Source organism: Pan paniscus, chromosome 23 (genome assembly GCF_029289425.2).
Source record: "Pan paniscus chromosome 23, NHGRI_mPanPan1-v2.0_pri, whole genome shotgun sequence".
Taxonomy (NCBI): domain Eukaryota; kingdom Metazoa; phylum Chordata; class Mammalia; order Primates; family Hominidae; genus Pan; species Pan paniscus.
In genome coordinates, this window is record NC_085927.1 from 22,273,605 (window position 1) to 22,296,336 (window position 22,732).

A 22,732-nucleotide genomic window follows, 5' to 3' on the forward strand; every position below is an offset into this window, starting at 1 on the left:
AAATGTTGGACCACGTGTACATGTTATCTATTTTAAAATTTAGATTTTAAAATACAAGCAAGAAAACAAGAAAATGAAAGCATAAAAATAGCATGTGGAACTACCAGTAAAAGATACTAATCCATGGAGATAATGGCAAGGTAGCTCCTAGATGCGCTGATTTCTCTATCACATTGTATAAACAAGCCATCAACTATGGGATTTGTAATTAAAAATGAGTCTATTTGAAACACCACATTATAAAAAGCTATTAAGTAAATCTTTAAAGTGACAGTAAATGATGACTTAACATTTTAAAGAGATACAGTCACATCGCATGTGTGACTGCAGTCATCTGTATAAAAGTCATCATTACCTTCATCATTTCTTCTTCTCCTGCCATTTTACTTTTTGCTTCTATGTCCCCTGCTTCATTGCATCTAATAAACCAGCTATTTGAGGCCAACAAAGCCATTTTCCCCTAAGTGAAACAAAATAACAAAATCGCCATGAGGATACTTCTTGTAGAAGAAACATTAAGTGTTTAGACTGAATGAATTTTTCCTCCCTGATTTAAAAATCACAGAAAAGAACTTAGAGAAAAACCTGAAAAATATAATACAAGAACATATAGAAAAGGAAACCAAAATCACCTTTCATTTTGCTATTCAAAGATTGCCACAATAAATATTTGTAGTGTATCTTCCTAGTAGGACTAAACTCTAATTAGATGAGGTAGGATTGCTTCCTTTCTAAAAGATCTACTGAAGATAAAACTGATTTAGTTCTGTTTGAAAAATTAACTTTAAAGACAAGAACATAATTATGAATGCATACTTTATTCAAATATTAGCATTTTAAGTAAAATTTATTTTCTTCATAATTAGAAAACATGAAAAGGCATATACAATGCCTTTGGTGTTTTGAATTTAAGAATCAATGTCTGAGGGAATTTTGTGTGTGAAAATAAATATTCATACACATTTTTCGTTGTTTAATGTTTGATGTATTACACTGCTTTCTATTAAACAAAACTTTAAAAACAGATTTTCTTGTGTATCTAAATCTGGGTTATAAATTTGGTTAGCTTAACTCCCGTAACAAATATAATGTTTATTTATAACTTGTATTTGGTTGATTCTTTTGGAAAACTTGGAATACAATAACATTTAGACAAAATATCTATAAATACAATGATTACAAAATATGTTAACCTTATATCACATCGAGTTAAAAACGTGCTGATAATATGGATTTAATTTCTTAGTCAAGTCACAAGGGCTGGGTGGTCTCTCATCTCGATGGCTCCCGGTGAGCCCTGGAACATGGCGGTGTGGTCCAAGGTGATTTAAACCTGTGCCACAGATTATTCAGCTGAGTCCTTTTTGCAATAGAGTTTTAAGACCCTCTTTCATTTAAATTTAAATTTTTGAAACTTAGTTTCCTTCCTAAAAATAAAATGAAATGAACTTTCCTAAAGTGTTGTAAATTAGTACTATCTAAGTCATCATCCTGGCCTTATGAAATATTGGCATTTTCTACTGGTGTAACTTTTATTAGAAGCATTCATCATAACTAGTAGGATCATCTCAAAGGGGTTGCAACACATTAGCAGGTAATGAAATCAATGTAGTGTTTCCTGAATGGTATCAGGTGGGTGGGGGGGGAAAAAGAATACACACAGACACACAGAGGAAGGCGAAAAAGAGAATAAGAAATATCAAAATGCATAACACACGGATAAGTAAGTATTGTTAAGTACAACTCTTGCTTCAGTTATACATATGTGTGTGCTGGGCTGCAATGTAAAAATGCATTTCTCAATGGATTGGGTCAAAATAGTTTTCAAGTCACTGACTTAAGATTTTATCCTAGGGGATGAGGAAATTAGTCTAAGTGATTACCTCTTTCTGGTGGGATGTTTGTTTAATCTGTCATCTTAGAAAACACTGCTGAGTTCCTATTTTCAGTTCATTGTTGTATACTACCAAAGCTGCTACTCAAAGGCTGAGCTTATCTTCTATTTGCTTGTTCTGCATGGTGCCCACTGGTCCTTACTGTTTTTGATATAGTTATCTACTTTTTAAAGACAGTTTAGCACTCACATATTTTTGTTCAATCTTTACTTCTCACACAAACAGAAAAAGGAAATTATGTATTCTGTATCAACAAAGATTTAACAAAACATCCATACACTACAACTGTCTACTTACTAAAATTAAGAATTAGTATATTATCTTTTTTCTTCTTATATTAAAACTATCTTTTCATACACTATTTTAAGCTTATGAACTGAAAGTCTTTTAGAGATAATTTACTTCAATGAACTATTATTATTTATATTTTATAAGCAAATTGTCACAACTTGGTCTTAGCTAGCTCTACTGTTCGCTTACAGTCTCTAAAGTTTCTGAAAGCATCCATGACTTCTGCTACAAAGAAGATACTTAGGAACGATTCTGTTTTCCTACTCTGTGACCTAAAATTGACTGGTTCTTCAATGGAAATGAGATCCATATCGGGCACTAAGGGTATACAGAAATAATTGTGGGCAAAAGTACTAAAGCTATTTTTGTTGCACTATATATTGAGATCTCTTTAAGGCTCTGTGTTCTTACTGATTTATTCCAATTTAATGTATTATACTATTGCATCCTACTTTTTCTTTTTAAATATATTATTATTGATGACTACAGACTTTGTGTTAAACTGACAGGAAGTTTTTATAAACAATAACAGCACTCACATTTTGAAAGACTGCTTCCCATTGTTCTCTTGGTCCAATTGCATCTGAACGCCAACAACAAGTTCATCTGAATTTATACTAAGATATTTTCCATAGCCAGGTTTCAGGGTGATTCTGTACATTAATAAGATAGATAAAAGTTAAAAACTGAGAGAAAATTAATTATAGGACATCAAAACAGGACATGTGTATGTGTGTGGGTGTGTACATATCTAAAATTCCAGACTGGACATATTCCAAGTGTTCAAAAGATGCATGTGGCTGAGTGGTGACTCACTCCTGTAATCTCTGTGCTTTGGGAAGCCAATGGGAGAAGTGCTTGAGGCAAGAAGTTCAAGATCAGCCTGGACAACATAGTGAGACCCCATCTTTACAAAAAATTTGAAAAGTTAGCTGGGCATGGTGGTGTGCACATATAATACCAGCTACTTGGGAGGCTGACGCAGGAGGAGTGCTTGAGCTCAGAAATTTGAGGTTATAGTGAGCTATGATCACACCACTGCCCTCCAGCCTGGGTGACAGATTGAGACTCTGTGCCTTCAAAAAAAAAAAAAAAGCTACATGTGACTAGTTGTTGCCATATTGGACAGTACAGTTTAAAATTTAGTTTTATATTTTGCTTTTTTAATATAAACATTGTACCTTATATATTACATAATATTTTCAAAATTCATCATGCTTCAATTATACCTCTTTAGTTATAAACTTCAATAATAAATTACTAAAACTTTATGTCATCAAACAGTTTTCCAGAAAATGCTGCTTCCATTTACATTCTTACCTCAAATTAACAGAGTATGTTTTGTATCATGGATTTTTTTTTAAACGTTATGACTCTAAAAAAATACTTGAAAACCTGATACGAAAAAAACAGTATCCTATTAATTTGCATTTTAGTAGTTAACTAGAATAACAATTGTTTTCTTTTCCTTTCCTTTTTAGTTTTTAGATTATCTGGTAATGCCCCTTGTCCATTTTTCTATTCAGATCTGATTGTTCGCAATTTTTCTACTGGGGTCTTCAGTGCTATGAATTCTATACAAGATACATATGAAGAGTAAGAACTCACTGCCTATTAAGATTGTTGCAAATATTTTCTCATTTGTCAGTTTTCTTTATAATCCTTCTTTGTTTATAATTGTAAAGCCATTTAAAACTATTGAATTTTTCTTCTCTGCTTTTATTCTTTTTCACCCTACTTATCAGACTTTCAAAGAAAGTATAGAAATAATCATCTTAATGTGATTTTTTAAAATTATGATTTCTTTTACCTTACCAAGAATCTCCTCGGATGCCAGAATTGACTTGTACTCCTTTATACATTAATGATTATATAACAGAAATCATTATCATGTTGATGTAACCAATTACTAAAATATGTAAATTCACTTTCAGTATCTTTTACTCAAAGAATCATTCTATACTTCTGCACAAGGTGAGAATAAAAAAGGTTACTTTATAAAATGACTGTAAAAATATTGAGTAAAAATATTCTTTTGGTCGTTATGATGCTGTTAACATTCTCTGCTGGTTTCAACAATATTCCTTTTTTTTTAGTCTTCCTGTTTGTCTGTGGACTTCCAAACAGTGAGTTAAAATATCATAGCAAGAGTGAACCAGGTTTTGTACTATTTGATTTATTTTTTAATCTATCTTATTTGGTGTATGAAATTATTAATCTTCATCTTTTAACTTACATATCTTTTTTCCAGCCTAGCATTATATATTGATAGGAAATCCACTAAAAGTAGATCACAAAATCTACTTTTCAAAAAAGCTATTTCATTTTTTATATCAAAATTACCATGGGCTTAAGACAGATACTAAAATTTTTAATGAATACAATTAAATTTTTAAAATAACTGGTTACTAATTATATTACAATATAAGTTCACCTGGAATCAGATAATTTGACAGCCATAAACTGCTCTGGAGGACTAGGGCCCTCATCAACTATTGGAGAAAAAACATTTGAAAATAAATTTGACATATGCTATAAATATAAAGACATTATTTTACTTTAAAAAATGTGGCTATTTTCTTCTGCAATTAAATGTAAGAATATTCAGATACACTGATGTCACTGTAATACTGTATCTTTGGAATCAAGATCTATTTTATCTTCTTTTAACTACAGTGGTAATTTTATACACTGAGTAAGACAGGGTGATATAATGCTTATTTAATAACTTTCGAGATAGCTTCTCTTTATATTTTAAAATACAGTCAGAAATAAGCACTTATTTAAAAAAGCTAAATGCCTTCATTTATTCAATGGATGGCCTTGCTGACGAAATGATACTGCTTTTTATCTTCTAATTACTTCATATCTCATTAGTGCTTCCTCTAATGGGCTAAAGAAACTGTGGAAACTTCAAACTGTTAAATGCACCCAGGTTAGTTTTGGTAATAGGTCTGAATAAAAAAGAAATTCAAATATGTTTGACTCAAATAGGTTTTCTTTTTTCTTTCCACTTACTATTTTAATTATTCATATTGTTTTGATTTCCAAAGATACTCTTCTGGAACTATACGGAATGTTTTCAAATGCTTATATTAGAAAGAGGGACTTGCCAATGGCTGGCAAATATTAAGGAATTTAAAAAAATGGAAGAGTCAAATGCAATGGTTCCATTCCTTGGGAAAATGTTTGAGACTAGTTAGAGTTTGGCCTAAGTGAATGAATGTCCTAAAATCTACACTTGTGGCAGGATCTTCCGTTCCAGACACAAACCTTCTTTGTGTGGAGCTCCCAGGGTAAAAAGACCATTGTCGAGTGCATGTATATAGGTTCCCTCATCCATTTCAATGGCTATGGTTCCTGAAATTTCACCAAAGTTTGTTACTGTTCACCAGATTCCTAAAAAATAAAATTGATATTTCAACTTTATATTTTAGTTTTGACACAGAGTTCTTTGTTATTATAACTTAGTTTTAAAAACTTTTTATTTTGCAGTCGTAAGAAATACTACGAAGATCTCACATATCCTTTACTCACTTTGTCTCAGTGATAACATCTTGCATAAGTATCATACATTGTTAGAATCAGGAAACTGACATTGATATAATCCATGAAGCTTATTCAGATTTCACCAGTTGTACATGTACTTGTTTGCATGTATGTGCAGATTCATGCGACTACCAGCACAGTCAGGATTAGGTTTTTAAAATACACAATAGCAACATACAGCCAGGCATGGGGGTGCATGCCTGTAATCCCAGCTACTCGGGGAGCTGTGAAAGAGGATCACTTGAGCCCAGGAGTTCAAGGTTATAGTGAGCTATGATCATGCCACTGCACTCTAGCCTGAGTGACAGAGCAAGGTCCTGTCTCAGAAAAAGACCAAAACAAAACAAAAGGCAACATGTGAAGGTACAAAGTGATATATGGAGAACGGTCTCTCTCATGATAGACCTCAGCCATCTATTCATGCCTGCTTTCCAGAGGCAATGCCTATGATAATGCTTCTTAAAAATGCCTCTACAGGAAGACTTTCTAGCATAGTAATTTTTTTTTTTTTTTGAGATGGAGTCTCGCTCTGTCGCCCAGGCTGAAGTGCAGCGACGCGATATTGGCTCACTGTAACCTCCACCTCCTGGGTTCAAACAATTCTCTGCCTCAGCTTCCCGAGTAGCTGGGGTTACAAGAGCCTGTCACCATGCCCAAATAATTTTTTTTTGTATTTTTAGTAGAGACGGGGTTTCACCACATTGGCCAGGCTGGTCTTGAACTCCTGACCTCGTGATCCACCCGCCTCTGCCTCCCAAAGTGCTGGGATTACAGGTGTGAGCCACCACGCCCAGCCAGTAATCTTAACTATGATTTTAGATTGAAAGCAAAATGAGCAGAATCTATGTCTATGTATACTAAAGTCCAATTTGCCAATATAAATGTTAGACTCTAGCAACAATTATTTTAGCACTTGTTATAAAAGTTTATATCTTAATGTTAAAAAATATTCTCAAACCTCCTCCTAAATTGTACCTTAACTAGAGTAGAAATGAGTCAATCATTAACTGGATATGACATATTAAGGAATTCTTGTTAATTTTACAAGGTCTGATAATAACATAGTATAATGTATAAAAGTAAAGAACAAAAGAGGTGATGAGAGAAAGACATACCACGTTAAGAAATGTACATTTATTTTTTTCAAAGTTTTCAACTTCTTTGCCTTTGGTTTGAATGTCCTCCCGTAGCTCACAGTAATTTGTTCGTCAGAAGCCTTCTTCTCTCAGCTCATCAAAGTCATTCTCCGTCCAGCTTTGTTTCGTTGCTGGTGAGGAGCTGTGTTCCTTTGGAGGAGGAGAGGCGCTCTGATTTTTAGAGTTTCCAGTTTTTCTGTTCTGTTTTTTCCCCATCTTTGTGGTTTTATCTACTTTTGGTCTTTGATGATGGTGATGTACAGAAGGGTTTTTGGTGTGTGGATGTCCTTCCTGTTTGTTAGTTTTCCTTCTAACAGACAGGACCCTCAGCTGTAGGTCTGTTGGAGTACCCTGCAGTGTGAGGTGTCAGTGTGCACCTGCTGGAGGGTGCCTCCCAGTTAGAATAACCAATATAGAGAAGTGCTTAAAGGAGCTGATGGAGCTGAAAACCAAGGCTCGAGAACTACGTGAAGAATGCAGAAGCCTCAGAAGCCAACGCAATCAACTGGAAGAAAGGGTATCAGCAATGGAAGATGAAATGAATGAAATGAAGCGAGAAGGAAAGTTTAGAGAAAAAAGAATAAAAAGAAACGAGCAAAGCCTCCAAGAAATATGGGACTATGTGAAAAGACCAAATCTATGTCTGACTGGTGTACCTGAAAGTGATGGGGAGAATGGAACCAAGTTGGAAAACACTCTGCAGGATATTATCCAGGAGAATTTCCCCAATCTAGCAAGGCAGGCCAACGTTCAGATTCAGGAAATACAGAGAATGCCACAAAGATACTCCTCGAGAAGAGCAACTCCAAGACACATAATTGTCAGATTCACCAAAGCTGAAATGAAGGAAAAAATGTTAAGGGCAGTCAGAGAGAAAGGTCGGGTTACCCTCAAAGGGAAGCCCATCAGACTAACAGTGGATTTCTCGGCAGAAACGCTGCAAGCCAGAAGAGAGTGGAGGCCAATATTCAACATTCTTAAAGAAAGGAATTTTCAACCCAGAATTTCATATCCAGACAAACTAAGCTTCATAAGTGAAGGAGAAATAAAATACTTTACAGACAAGCAAATGCTGAGAGATTTTGTCACCACCAGGCCTGCCCTAAAAGAGCTTCTGAAGGAAGCGCTAAACATGGAAAGGAACAACCGGTACCAGCTGCTGCAAAATCATGCCAAAATGTAACGACCATCAAGACTAGGAAGAAACGGCATCAACTAACGAGCAAAATCACCACCTAACATCATAATGACAGGATCAAATTCACACATAACACTATTAACTTTAAATGTAAATGGACTAAATGCTCCAATTAAAAGACACAGACTGGCAAATTGGATAAAGAGTCAAGACCCATCAGTGTGCTGTATTCAGGAAACCCATCTCACGTGCAGAGACACACATAGGCTCAACATAAAAGGATGGAGGAAGATCTACCAAGCAAATGGAAAACAAAAAAAGGCAGGGGTTGCAATCCTAGTCTCTGATAAAACAGACTTTAAACCAACAAAGATCAAAAGAAACAAAGGCCATTACATAATGGTAAAGGGATCAATTCAACAAGAAGAGCTCACTATCCTAAATATATATGCACCCAATACAGGAGCACCAAGATTCATAAAGCAAGTCCTGAGTGACCTACAAAGAGACTTAGACTCCCACACATTAATAATGGGAGACTTTAACACCCCACTGTCAACATTAGACAGATCAACGAGACAGAAAGTCAACAAGGATACTCAGGAATTGAACTCAGCTCTGCACCAAGCGGACCTAATAGACATCTCAGAACTCTCCACCCCAAATCAACAGAATATACATTTTTTTCAGCACCACACCACACCTATTCCAAAATTGACCACATACTTGGAAGTAAAGCTCTCCTCAGCAAATGTAAAAGAACAGAAATTATAACAAACTATCTCTCAGACCACAGTGCAATCAAACTAGAACTCAGGATTAAGAATATCACTCAAAACCGCTCAACTACATGGAAATTGAACAACCTGCTCCTGAATGACTACTGGGTACATAACGAAATGAAGGCAGAAATAAAGATGTTCTTTGAAACCAATGAGAACAAAGACACAACATACCAGAATCTCTGGGATGCATTCAAAGCAGTGTGTAGAGGGAAATTTATAGCACTAAATGCCCACAAGAGAAAGCAGGAAAGATCCAAAATTCACACCCTAAAATCACAATTAAAAGAACTAGAAAAGCAAGAGCAAACACCTTCAAAAGCTAGCAGAAGGCAAGAAATAACTAAAATCAGAGCAGAACTGAAGGAAATAGAGACACAAAAAACCCTTCAAAAAATTAATGAATCCAGGAGCTGGTTTTTTGAAAGGATCAACAAAATTGATAGACCACTAGCAAGACTAATAAAGAAAAAAAGAGAGAAGAATCAAATAGATGCAATAAAAATGATAAAGGGGATATCACCACTGATCCCACAGAAATACAAACTACCATCAGTGAATACTATGAACACCTCTACGCAAATCAACTAGAAAATCTAGAAGAAATGGATAAATTCCTTGACACATACACTCTCCCAAGACTAAACCAGGAAGAAGTTGAATCTCTGAATAGACCAATAACAGGATCTGAAATTGTGGCAATAATCAATACCTTACCAACCAAAAAGAGTCCAGGACCAGATGGATTCACAGTGGAATTCTACCAGAGGTAGAAGGAGGAACTGGTACCATTCCTTCTGAAACTATTCCAATCAATAGAAAAAGAGGGAATCCTCCCTAACTCATTTTATGAGGCCAGCATCATTTTGATACCAAAGCCGGGCAGAGACACAACCAAAAAAGAGAATTTTAGACCAATATCCTTGATGAACATTGATGCAAAAATCCTCAATAAAATACTGGCAAAATGAATCCAGCAGCACATCAAAAAGCTTATCCACCATGATCAAGTGGGCTTCATCCCTGGGATGCAAGGCTGGTTCAATATATGCAAATCAATAAATGTAATCCAGCATATAAACAGAGCCAAAGACAAAAACCACATGATTATCTCAATAGATGCAGAAAAGGCCTTTGACAAAATTCAACAACCCTTCATGCTAAAAACTCCCAATAAATTAGGTATTGATGGGACATATTTCAAAATACTAAGAGCTATCTATGACAAACCCACAGCCAATATCATACTGAATGGGCAAAAACTGGAAGCATTCCCTTTGAAAACTGGCACAAGACAGGGATGCCCTCTCTCACCACTCCTATTCAACATAGTGTTGGAAGTTCTGGCCAGGGCAACTAGGCAGGAGAAGGAAATAAAGGGTATTCAATTAGGAAAAGAGGAAGTCAAATTGTCCCTGTTTGCAGATGACATGATTGTATATCTAGAAAACCCCATTGTCTCAGCCCAAAATCTCCTTAAACTGATAAGCAACTTCAGCAAAGTCTCAGGATACAAAATCAATGTACAAAACTCACAAGCATTCTTATACACCAACAACAGACAAACAGAGAGCCAAATCATGAGTGAACTCCCACTCACAATTGCTTCAAAGAGAATAAAATACCTCGGAATCCAACTTACAAGGGATGTGAAGGACCTCTTCAAGGAGAACTACAAACCGCTGCTCAAGTAAATAAAAGAGGATACAAACAAACGGAAGAACATTCCATCCCCATGGGTAGGAAGAATCAATATCGTGAAAATGGCCATACTGCCCAAGGTAATTTACAGATTCAATGCCATCCCCATCAAGCTACCAATGCCTTTCTTCACAGAATTGGAAAAAACTACTTTAAAGTTCATATGGAACCAAAACAGAGCCCGCATCGCCAAGTCAATCCTAAGCCAAAAGAACAAAGCTGGAGGCATCACACTACCTGACTTCAAACTATACTACAAGGCTACAGTAACCAAAACAGCATGGTACTGGTACCAAAACAGAGATATAGATCAATGGAACAGAACAGAGCCCTCAGAAATAACGCCGCATATCTACAACTATCTGATCTTTGACAAACCTGACAAAAACAAGCAATGGGGAAAGGATTCCCTATTTAATAAATGGTGCTGGGAAAACTGGCAAGCCATATGTAGCAAGCTGAAACTGGATCCCTTCCTTACACCTTATACAAAAATCAATTCAAGATGGATTAAAGACTTAAACATTAGACCTAAAACCATAAAAACCCTAGAAGAAAACCTAGGCATTACCATTCCAGGACATAGGCATGGGCAAGGACTTCATGTCTAAAACACCAAAAGCAATGGCAACAAAAGACAAAATTGACAAATGGGATGTAATTAAACTAAAGAGCTTCTGCACAGCAAAAGAAACTACCATCAGAGTGAACAGGCAACCTACAAAATGGGAGAAAATTTTCGCAACCTACTCATCTGACAAAGGGCTAATATCCAGAATCTACAGTGAACACAAACAAGTTTACAAGAAAAAACCAACAACCCCATCAAAAAGTGGGCAAAGGACATGAACAGACACTTCTCAAAAGAAGACATTTATGCAGCCAAAAAACACATGCAAAAATGCTCACCATCACTGGCCATCAGAGAAATGCAAATCAAAACCACAATGAGATACCATCTCACAGCAGTTAGAATGGCGATCATTAAAAAGTCAGGAAACAACAGGTGCTGGAGAGGATGTGGAGAAATAGGAACACTTTTACACTGTTGGTGGGACTGTCAACTAGTTCAACCATTGTGGAAGTCAGTGTGGCGATTCCTCAGGGATCTAGAACTAGAAATGCCATTTGACCCAGCCATCCCATTACTGGGTATATACCCAAAGGACTATAAATCATGCTGCTATAAAGACACATGCACACGTATGTTTATTGCGGCATTATTCGCAATAGCAAAGACTTGGAACCAACCCAAATGTCCAACAATGATAGACTGGATTAAGAAAATGTGGCACATATACACCATGGAATACTATGCAGCCATAAAAAATGATGAGTACATGTCCTTTGTAGGGACATGGATGAAATTGGAAATCTTCATTCTCAGTAAACTATCGCAAAAACAAAAAACCAAACACCGCATATTCTCACTCATAGGTGGGAATTGAACAATGAGATCACATGGACACAGGAAGGGGAACATCACACTCTGGGGACTGTTGTTGGGTGGGGGGAGGGGGGAGGGATAGCATTGGGAGATATACCTAATGCTAGATGACGAGTTAGTGGGTGCAGCACACCAGCATGTCACATGTATACGTATGTAATTAACCTGCTCAATGTGCACATGTACCCTAAAACTTAAAGTATAATAATAAAAAAAAATAAAATAAAAGAAATGTACATTTATGTACTTATGGATAAAATGATGTAATATCTGTGATTTTACTTAAAATTTTCTAGGAAAAAACGTGTGTGGGGGTGTGTATGTAAATGAAACGAAATTGGCAAAATATTGATAATTAATGCTGGGGCCTGGGCACATGGGGGACTCATTATATTCTTATATGTATGGATTAGTTTGGATATTTCCATAATAAAAAGGTTTTAAAGATTCGGTTAATTCCACTGCACAAAATTTTCTATTCAACTAAACATTTCATGCTTTTCATAATCAATTTTAAAATACATAAAATTTTAGCTAAAATGAAGTTGGACCCTTATGTAACACCAAATACAAAAAGTAACTTAAAATAGACCAAAGACCTAAATGTAAGAGCTAAAGTTAGAAAACTTTTAGAAGAAAATGGGAAAAGCTTCACGACAATGAATTTCGCAATGATTTCTTATATAGAACATCAAAGGCACAGGCAACAAAAGAAAACACAGACAAACTGGACTTCATCAGAATTAAAAACTTTTGTGCATCAAGAACCACTGTCAACAGAATAAAAGGCAACCCAGAGAATGGAGAAAATATGTGTAAACTACATACATTATAAGGAATTAATATCCAGACTATACAGAGAACTCCAAAAAGACAAATACCACAATTCAAAACTGGGCAAAGGATATATACGGACATTGCACCAAAGATGATATACAAATGGCCAATAAGCACTCGAAAAGATGCTCAACATCACTAGTCACTAGGGAAATATAAATCAAAACCATAATGCAATACCACTTCATACCCATTAGAATGCTATTATCAAAACAAATAAAAAACAGAAATCAAGAAAACCAGAAAAACAAATGTTGGGCAGGATGTGGAGAAACTGAAACCCTGTGCAATGCTGGTGGGAAGGTAAAATGGTGCATGTATTTAAATGCCACTGAAGTGTACACGTAAAAATAGAAAAACTGGCAAATTCTATATTCTGTATATTTTACCTCCACAAACACACGAAGCCAATGGAGAAAAAGAAAATTAATCAAAATAGACAATTAAAAAGAAATAAAACTAATAAGCAATTTAGATGATTGAGTTATAGCTACAATTGTTTTCAGGAAAAGAAATAATGCTTTATTCAGAATCATTATAAACAGTGTTATGATTAGCAAGTCTTTCTTATAAATGTAATAGTTAATAATTTTAAATTAGTTTTATTTTGTATGTTCTATGCCACGTTCACCAAGTACACTTAATATTAAATAAAATTATTTAAATATAATATCTCATTAATGTTTTGTAAATGAAGAAGAAATTTCTGGCAGACAAGCTCCTCAAAATTTTCACACTCTGTCCAAGTAGGGAAATGATACAATATCATTACTTATAATATTGTCAACTGAAAAAGAAATTACTTTGAACAGATGCCAGTATTTCTTCTCAATGAGATTTCAAAGAATAAGAAAGCTAAACACAGTATTATCAAGAATTAAATGTGAGCATTCTGCCTACTTTCTGCAAGTGGCCTACATTCAACCTTTGGAGGTATGCTTATACGTTTAACGACTAAAGTAACATAACATAATACTTAACAGTGCCACTCAGGGGTTTTAGCTGTGAAAAAGCAGTGGATCCTAAGAACAGTGGGCACTGAAGTTGCCTGTCTCTATGTCAGGTTACAGCTCAAGCTGTGTATATGCTGCAGACGCCCAAGCTGAATTTAAGAGAATCCGCTCTAAAACATTACTTGCTATTTAGACACATGCTTAAAGTTATTTCCTTTTAAACCTTAGGCAGATGGTGAAATATTCCCACTGTATTGTCTCACAATGCATAACAAAGCTTTTCACGTATTTTCAGATAGTTGAGAATGTTTCCATATGTCTGGCATGCCTGTAATCCAGCACTTTGAGAGGTGGAAGCAGGACAATCACTTAAGCCCAGGAGTTCAAAATCAGCCTAGGCAACAAAAGGAGACCCCTATCTCTACAAAAATATTAAGAAATTAGCTGTGTATGGTGGTACAAGACAGTGGTCCCAGCTACTCGGGAGTTCGAGGTGAGAGGATTGCTTGAGCCTACGAGGTCGAGGGTGCGCTGAGCCATGATCATGTCACTGCACTCCAGCCTGAGCAACAAAGCAACAGCCTGTCTCAAAAAAAAAAAAAAACAAAAAAACAAAAAAAACATAAAAAAAACCGGCCCGATGCACCAGTGTCATGGCTGATAAGATACTCCCAGGGCACCCTCATTCTAGCATCAAGGCTGTGTGACAGCTCACCTCACCTTCTGACTAACCCAGTGCTTCTGTGCTAAGGGCCCCCTTAAACCTCTACCTTCATTATATGCTTGGCACAAAGGAATGATATATCTTAGATTTGGAAATGGAATTTTCTTCCCCAATCTTACTGTAGTCTAAGTACCCTTCACAGACCTTCTGTTAACCCATAGCTTACTCAGCTTTAGTTCCTGGGTAAATCAAATCTGTGTTTTGCAAACTACGATGTTGTAAGTTCAATTGCTTCTGAATCTAGCAGAGCTCAGTGAAACTCTTTGCTTACAGACATGCTCATTTTTATTAATGTCACACACGGTATTCTCCATGTGAAAGACAGAATTTCTTTCATCCTATTTACCAATCCCTTCAGATCCCTGTGAGTAACCAACAGAACAGCTTTAAAAAATTAAAAGGGTTTTTTCTTTCCCTTCACAAATAGGCACATGCTTACTTATACGGCAAGTTTAGAAAATCCACAATGCAAAAGAAGGTGGAAGGACAAGGAGAAAAAGACGCAGAAGGACTTCCTCTTCCAGCCAAGATGGACTTGCCTTCCCACCATGACCAACGAGAAAACTGAAGCTGGATAGAATATTTGAGAAAACTGTTTTCGGGGATTGGAACACAGGCAGAACAGGACTGTGATATTTGAGAACAGGAAAACACAGGAGGTAAATCTCACACACACTTCTGTTTTCTGCCCAATGGCAGTTTCTCGACCACACAGAGAGAGGTAGAGACCTCCAAAAATGAGGCAATGTCACTGTCACTAAGCTGAGAGTCTTGCAGTGCTAACATGTTTGGAGTTTATAGAATAAGGTACTGGAGAAGAGGGAACTACATACAGGTGAGGCCTCAAAAGAGAATGCAAAAGTTCTCTGCAGGTCTGGGGCCAAGGGCTGGGGGGAGTGCATACAGCAGGCAGGCTCCACAAGGCCTCTGCAGAGTGGCTGGCACTTCTGAGGGCTGACTGGAGATGCCAGAGAGCACACAAATTTGGGACATAGCAGAGTGGAAAGAACTCATCAAGTATACCTAGAACATGTGGCTGAGGGCCATGAGGATGAACCTTTCCTACAGTAAGAGTCACTATCTAAGTCTACAGACAAAACCCTAATAAATAAGCACAAACTAACAAAGGCCCAGGCTTGACAGGAGCAAAAGGGTGGTCAAATAATATAACTAGGCATCAAGACATTTAACAGAAATAAAGGTTAAAATGTTATGAAAATGAAAGACTGAATTTATAAGGAAGACTTCACAATCCTAAATGCGTACACATGACAGCTTCAAAATACTTTAAGCAAAAACTGCTCAAGTAGACAGATCTAGAATTACAGTTGGAGATTTTAACATAACTCTCAATACATTGTAGGATGAGTAAAAAATCAGTAAGGACACAGAAGATGTGCATAGTCACAAGCTCCACCAGTTGATCTAACTGACATCTAAAGAACACTGAACCACCGGGCGCCACGGCTCACGCCCGTAATCCCAGCACTTTGGGAGGCCGAGGCGGGCGGATCGCCTGAGGTCAGGAGTTTGAGACCAGCTTGGCCAACGTGGTGAAACCCCGCCGCTATTAAAAATATAAAAAAAATTAGCCAGGCGTGGTGGCAGGTGCCTGTAATTCCAGCTCCTCCAGAGGCTGAGGCAGGAGAATCACTTGAACCTGGGAGGCGGAGGCTGCAGTAAGCCGAGATCGTTCCACTGCACTCCAGCCTGCTGGGCAACAGAGTGCGACTTCATCTCCAAAAAAATAAAAAAATAAAAAATAAAAAACAACCCTGAACCAACATCTACATAATACACATTCTTTTTAAGTGTACATGGAAATTCACTAAGAATGTATGTTCTCCAACTATACTATAAATGAATTAGAAATCAGCAACAATAACATACCTATAATATCTCTATGTAGTAGAAATTAAAAAACAATACACTTTTAAATAACTCAAGTGTCCATGAAAAGAAAAATCACAAGGAAAACTAGATGATATTTTGAATGGAATGAAAATGAAAGCAAAATGTGTTGACTATAACTAAAACTAACGTGAAATGAAGAGATCTAACTCTCTTCTTAAGAAGCAATAAAACAAGAGCAAAGTAAACTGAAAATAAGTTAAAGGGAGGACAAAAAAAGACTGAAAATAAATGAAATAAAAAATGAAAAAAAGAGAAAATAAGTAATACTGAAACAGGCTTGTCCAACCTGAGGGCTGCATGTGGCCCAGGCCAGGTTTGAATGCAGCCCAACACAAATTCATAAACTTTCTTGAAACATTATGAGATTTTTTTCCTTTTTTTTTTTTTTTTTGGCTTATCAGCTTATCGTTAATGTATTCTATGTGTGGCCCAAGACAATTCTTCTCCTTCCGTTGTGGCCCAGGGAAGATAAAAGAGTGAATAACCCTGTACTAAAAGATCATTAATGATCTAAAATAAGTGATATTATAAAGAATTGATAAACCTCCAGCTAGACTGACTGATCCAGGAAAAAATAGAAAAAACACAAATTACCAATATGAAGAGACTGCAATACAGATTAGATTCTACAGACATTAAAAGGATATTAAAGGAATATTCTGAACAATTTTATGCCAATAAATCCAACAACTTGGATGAAATGAAATTTTCCTAAAAGACAAAAATTACCAAAACTGACAACAGAAAAATCTGAAAATATCTCTTAAAAAATCTTAATTCTCCCACAAAAAACTAAAACCAAACCAAACAAAACCCTCTAGGTTCAGATGACTTCACTGGTAAATCCTATCAAACATGTAAAGAAGAAATCATACCTATCTTACACAGCTATTTCCAAAAACAGGGAAGGAGACAGCACTTCCCATCTAATTTTATGACACCCAATATCACCTTGACACCAAAATCAAACAAAGACATTACAAGAAAAGGATACAAAAGTCCAATATCTCCATCAACACCAATATAGAAATCTTAAAAAAAAAAAAAAAAACCTAGAAATCAACTCTAGCAATATTCCAAAGGACAATGCACCACAACCAAGTGGGGTTTATCTCAGGGATGTAAAGTTAGTTTAAAAGTTGAAAATGAAACCAATGTAATTCATTGGCAGAATGAAGAAAGTTGTATAATCATCTCAACAGATACAGAAAGAGACATTTGACAGCATTAAACATCGTTATGATAAAAACTGCCAAGAAACAAAATTTAAAAGGAATGTCCTCATTTTGATAAAGGTTTTCTCTGTAGATCATACAGACATCATACCATATGGTGCACTACTGAAAGCTTTCTGCCTAAGCTTGGAAACAATGCAATTATGCCCATTCTCGTGACTTCTGTTCAACACTATGAAAGTCCTGGACAGTAAAATAAACCAATAAAAAGCAAGACAAGACATAAAGATTAGAAAGAAAGAAGTAAAATGATAGTCACAGGAAACATAATTGCAAATTTCTTAGTTTTCTATATAAACAAACCACTAGAAGTAATAAGTGAAACAGACTTATCAGACTATAAAGTCACTATACAAAAATCAATTGTATATCTACATACTGACAGCAAACAACTGGAAAGTCAAATTCAAAAGTTCTACTGACAGTAATGTAAAAGTATAAAATACTTAAGAATAAATTTTTAAACAGGCATGCAAGACTGCTACATTGAAAATTATGAAATATTGAGGCCCAATATTAAGATGTTGATTCTCCCCCAAATGATCTGGACTCAATACAACTCTCCGAGAAAATCCAACAGGCTTCACTGTAGAAATTAATAAACTAATAGTAAGTACAAAGTTGGAGGACACACACTACCTGATCTCAAGACTTCATGAAATTATAGCAATCAAGAGAAATATACCAAAAGAAAAACAGACAATCGATAGAACAGAGTCCAGAAATAGACCAATACATAGAAAGTTAATTGACTTTTTATGAAGATATGAAACAGGATTAATGGAAAAAGGAAACACCAGTGGTGCTGGCACAAATGGCTATCAAGATGATAAAAAAAAAAAAGTAAATCTTGAAACCAAACTCACACCATGCCAAAAATTAATTTGAGATTAATGACAGATTTAATGTAAAAACTAAAACTATGATGCCTCTAAAAGACAATGTAGAATATTTTCCTGACTTTGGGGTAAGCAAAGATCTCTTAGATCAAAGAGATAAGGCAGTAACCATAAAAGAAAAAAATAAACTAAGCTTTATAAAAATTAAAAGCTTCTGACCATCCTGGCTGACATGGTGAAACCCTGTCACTACTAAAAACTCAAAAAATTAGCTGGGCGTGGTGGCAAGTGCCTGTAGTCCCAGCTACTTGGGAGGCTAAGGCAGGAGAATGGCGTGAACCTGGGAGGTGGACCTAGCAGTGAACAAAGATTGCACCACTGCCCTCCAGCCTGGGTGACAGAGCGAGACTCCATCTCAAAAAAAAAAAAAAGCTGTCCATCCAAAAACCACCATTAAGAAACTGAAAAGGTAAAACTCAGACTGGGAGAAAAGACTGATTACACCATCAACTCTTGGCAAGGATGTAACTGGAGAACTAATTCATTCTTGGTGGGAGGATAAAATAGCACAACCACTTTAGAAAATTTTTGACAGTTTCTTATATAGTTAAACATTCACCTATCCTTTGACACAGCAATTCCACATCTACATGTCTACCCTAGATATTTACCCTAATTTTAGAATTGTTGATTTGCCATTTCAAAAGCAGTGATTCTTCCAGAACATTAGCTTTACACCATTCCATATTTTATATATTTTTTAAGCTACCATAATTTATGAAGATTCAAAATGCAACTTGCCAAGTTTTAAAAGAGAAAAAAAAGTATGGAAACAGCTAAACGGAAAACAGGCTGGTTAAGTGTGTTTGGGTCAGTTTATTTCTAGTATCATTTACAGGCTACCCTGATATTGTATTTAAATTTTTCATTCATTTCAGAGTTCACAAAATAATGATTTTTCCTGTGAAGATACCTCGTTTAAGAGACAACTGACTTCTACAACTAAAATGTACACATGTTCAAAGAAAATAGCTTGTAAAATATATTTGGTTGAATAACATTTACATTAAGCCTTTAAAATTATGTATCAGAATCTCCGGCTATTAAGCAGTCTAATGGTGCCTACTAAGTCAGAGAGTTGTAATTCTTCTCTCCTGTGCTCTGTTCTGATAATGAAGTAAAGGCGTCAGTAGCATCTACTGTGCTAAAGAATAAATGGAATTTACAACTGTAGGTAATATTTAAGCACTTTAAGACAAATGTGAATACATCATAAATTTCTAACTAGGAAAATATTTTCAATGAGATCTCAAGAAATGTTAACTTTTTTCAGAATAAAGCACTGAAAACTGACTCACCAACATATCAAGCTGGGTTTCTTCATCTTCTTCTCTTTTTCTCTTCTTATCTTTGCTCTTTTTCTTCTTACTACAGGAAATAATTTATATAGATGAGTTTAAGTATATTGATTTGTGTGATAAATAAATATCATAAGATTGAAACTTGGAAGTCTTTTAAGTTGTTTCATTTATAAATTATTGATTTAGGAAGACTTACATTGCTATGCCCTCTTAAATACAGTACTGAGAATTTGCTTCAGGCTTTGTACATATTATGTTAAAGTTCAAAGCAGATTGTAGAGCCACACCACCAGATTTTAAATCCCGATTCTGTCACTTCTTAGCTCTGCAATTTTTGGAAAAGGTACTGAATCTCTCTGTGAGTCAGTTTCCCCACTTAAAAAATTAGGATAACAACTTAACTCTTTTTTTTTTTTTTTTTTTTTTTTTTTTGAGACGGAGTCTCGCTCTGTCACCCAGGCTGGAGTGCAGTGGCGCGATCTCGGCTCACTGCAAGATCCGCCTCCCGGGTTCACGCCATTCTCCTGCCTCAGCCTCCCGAGTAGCTGGGACTACAGGCGCCCGCTACCACGCCCGGCTAATTTTTTGTATTTTTAGTAGAGACGGGGTTTCACCGTGTTAGCCAGGATGGTCTGGATCTCCTGACCTCGTGATCCGCCCGCCTCGGCCTCCCAAAGTGCTGGGATTACAGGCGTGAGCCACCGCGCCCGGCCAACAACTTAACTCTTAAGGCTATTGTGAGGATTAAGAGGTAATATGTATCTTCACACATTGCTGGTGGAAATGTAAAATGGTGCAGCATCTACAGGAAACAGTTTGGGGTTCCTCAAAAAGTTAAAGAGTTACCATATGACCCAGCAATTTTACGCCTAACTATGTATACCCAAGGGAAATGAAAACATACACCCACAAAAATACTTACATAAGAATATTCACACTAGCATTAGTCACAATAGTCAAAAAGGGGAAACAGTCTAAATGTTCATCAACTGATGAATGGATGAACAAAATATTACATCCATACAATGGACTACACTACGCAGCCATAAAAAGGAACAAGTGCTACAACAATGATGGACCTAAAGAATGTTGTAAGTGAAAGAAGCCAGATACAAAAGGCCACATGTTACATGATTTCTTAGGAAATATTCAGAATAGGCAATTTCACATAGATAGCAGACTAGTGGTTGCCAAGGACTAGGAGAGGGGGAAGATGGGATGTGACAGCTTTAATGGGTAGGAAGAGATTTCCTTCTGAGATGACAAAAATGCTGAGCAACTAGACAGTGGTGAACCTCTTGGATATATACTAAAAACCACTGACTGTACAAAAGGGTGAATTTTATAATTATGAATTGCATCGCAATAAAAAAATAAAAACCCAAGAGGGATTTGAAAAAAGTTAATGTGCAAAATGCCTACAACAATTTCTTGGCGCATTGAAAGTGCTATATAAGCATTAATTATGATTATTACGATAATCTTAAGACACTCTTGTCTGCATTTTCATCATAAAGTTTTCAGAAGATAACTCACCACTCCTCACAGGAAATTCACAGAGTAAAAATCTCACATTCATTCAAGATGTACCTGCCATTTATTCTGGCATCTTCATGAGGCCAGACTCCTCGAGAGGGTTCTCAAGGGCAGTGGCTTCAGCTCACTCCTTGATACTTTCTTTCCATCTCGCCTAACAATATCAAAACTTCTGTTTATCACGGAGGCCAGGAAGAAATGCTCAATATTTGTATGTACAGTCAACCTCAGGCAAATCTGCCAGTTAAAAAAGAAGCGGGGATATGAATGCACAGGTATTTTTCTCCTAAAGAGCTAATAAATTACCACTACAACCTCCTCCTCACATTTGGCTCAATTTATTTACTGCATGTATGTTCTCTCATTTAATCCTCACAGTCTTCTAAAGGTATAAAAAATGGTCTGAAAGTATAAATGTGTAAACGGAGGTTCAAAGATACTTGATCTCTTAATGAGTAAATGGAAGTTCAGACATATTAACCAATTTGCCACAAATTACAAAATTAGTAAATGACAGAGTGCAGGTTCCAGCCCATATCCCTATCAAAGTCCATATACACCTCAACCACTGTGTGATTCATCCTGGTTTCACTCTACATATTAGCTTAGAAAAAAATTAATCAATAATTTTTCCAGGAAGAGACAATGGAGAAAAGAATAATCCCTAATAAAGGAAGTTATTATAATGAACTACAAGATCAGACTAAGGCAGACCCACCAGGCAGAGGCCTGGAGAGATGCCTCAGGGGACCCAAACTCGTGAGTACGGGGCCACGGGTCACCCGCCCGTCTATCCTGTTTCCAGGGTCGTCCGCGCAGGAGGCTGCCCCTCTCTGCACAGGTGCCAGGAAGCGCGGTCCGGCCTCCGCCCAGCCCAGACAGGGTCAGAGCAAAAGAAGCCTGGGAGGCCACGAAGCCGGCTCTCCGCACCACGGCTTCCACCGGATTCGCGGGGGTGGAGTGCATCCGAAAAGAACTGAGGAGGCTCCCGCCGGAGCTGCAGGACCCAGCTCTTCACCTCGGTTCCCTTGGGCACAAGCTTGGTAGACTTCACATAAGAGTACTAGGCCATGGCTGCGGGAGACTTCTGCGCGGAGAGGCTGAAGCCAGCTCAGGAAGAGTATGTGACCTGGAGCAGCACCAGGGCGAGGAGGAACAGAAGTGGAGGCGAAGTAAACACTCCCTGACAACGTAGGTCTGTCCAGAACCCGCCTCCGTCTTCACCCAAACGCTGAATGGCTGAGATTTCCACTTCCGGGTTTCTGCCCGGGGGGGGGGGGGGGAGCTACGGCGGCTGCAGAGGGCCGAAAGGTGTCCGCACGCATCTGCTCCCTGGCGCCCTCTCGAGGAGCCCCTGAGGATTCATGCCTCCAAGAGGTGGGGAAAGCCCGCCG

General features: G+C 36.9%; 1 long non-coding RNA gene across 3 annotated transcripts; it reads right to left on the reverse strand.

The window, feature by feature from the left end:
- Nucleotides 1–382: 382 nt before the first annotated feature.
- LOC129395041 (uncharacterized) lies at nucleotides 383–22,600 on the reverse strand. 3 transcript variants are annotated; one of them, XR_010111828.1, is made up of 6 exons: nucleotides 22,357–22,600; nucleotides 21,393–21,575; nucleotides 19,800–19,869; nucleotides 5,460–5,585; nucleotides 4,621–4,678; nucleotides 383–460 (listed from the first exon to the last, which is right to left on the reverse strand). It is a non-coding gene; the product is annotated as an uncharacterized LOC129395041 (long non-coding RNA). The 3 variants fall into 3 exon arrangements; XR_010111827.1 differs by having other exon boundaries at nucleotides 22,057–22,575; XR_008622523.2 differs by lacking the exons at nucleotides 19,800–19,869; nucleotides 21,393–21,575; nucleotides 22,357–22,600 and adding an exon at nucleotides 6,851–7,021.
- Nucleotides 22,601–22,732: the final 132 nt, after the last annotated feature.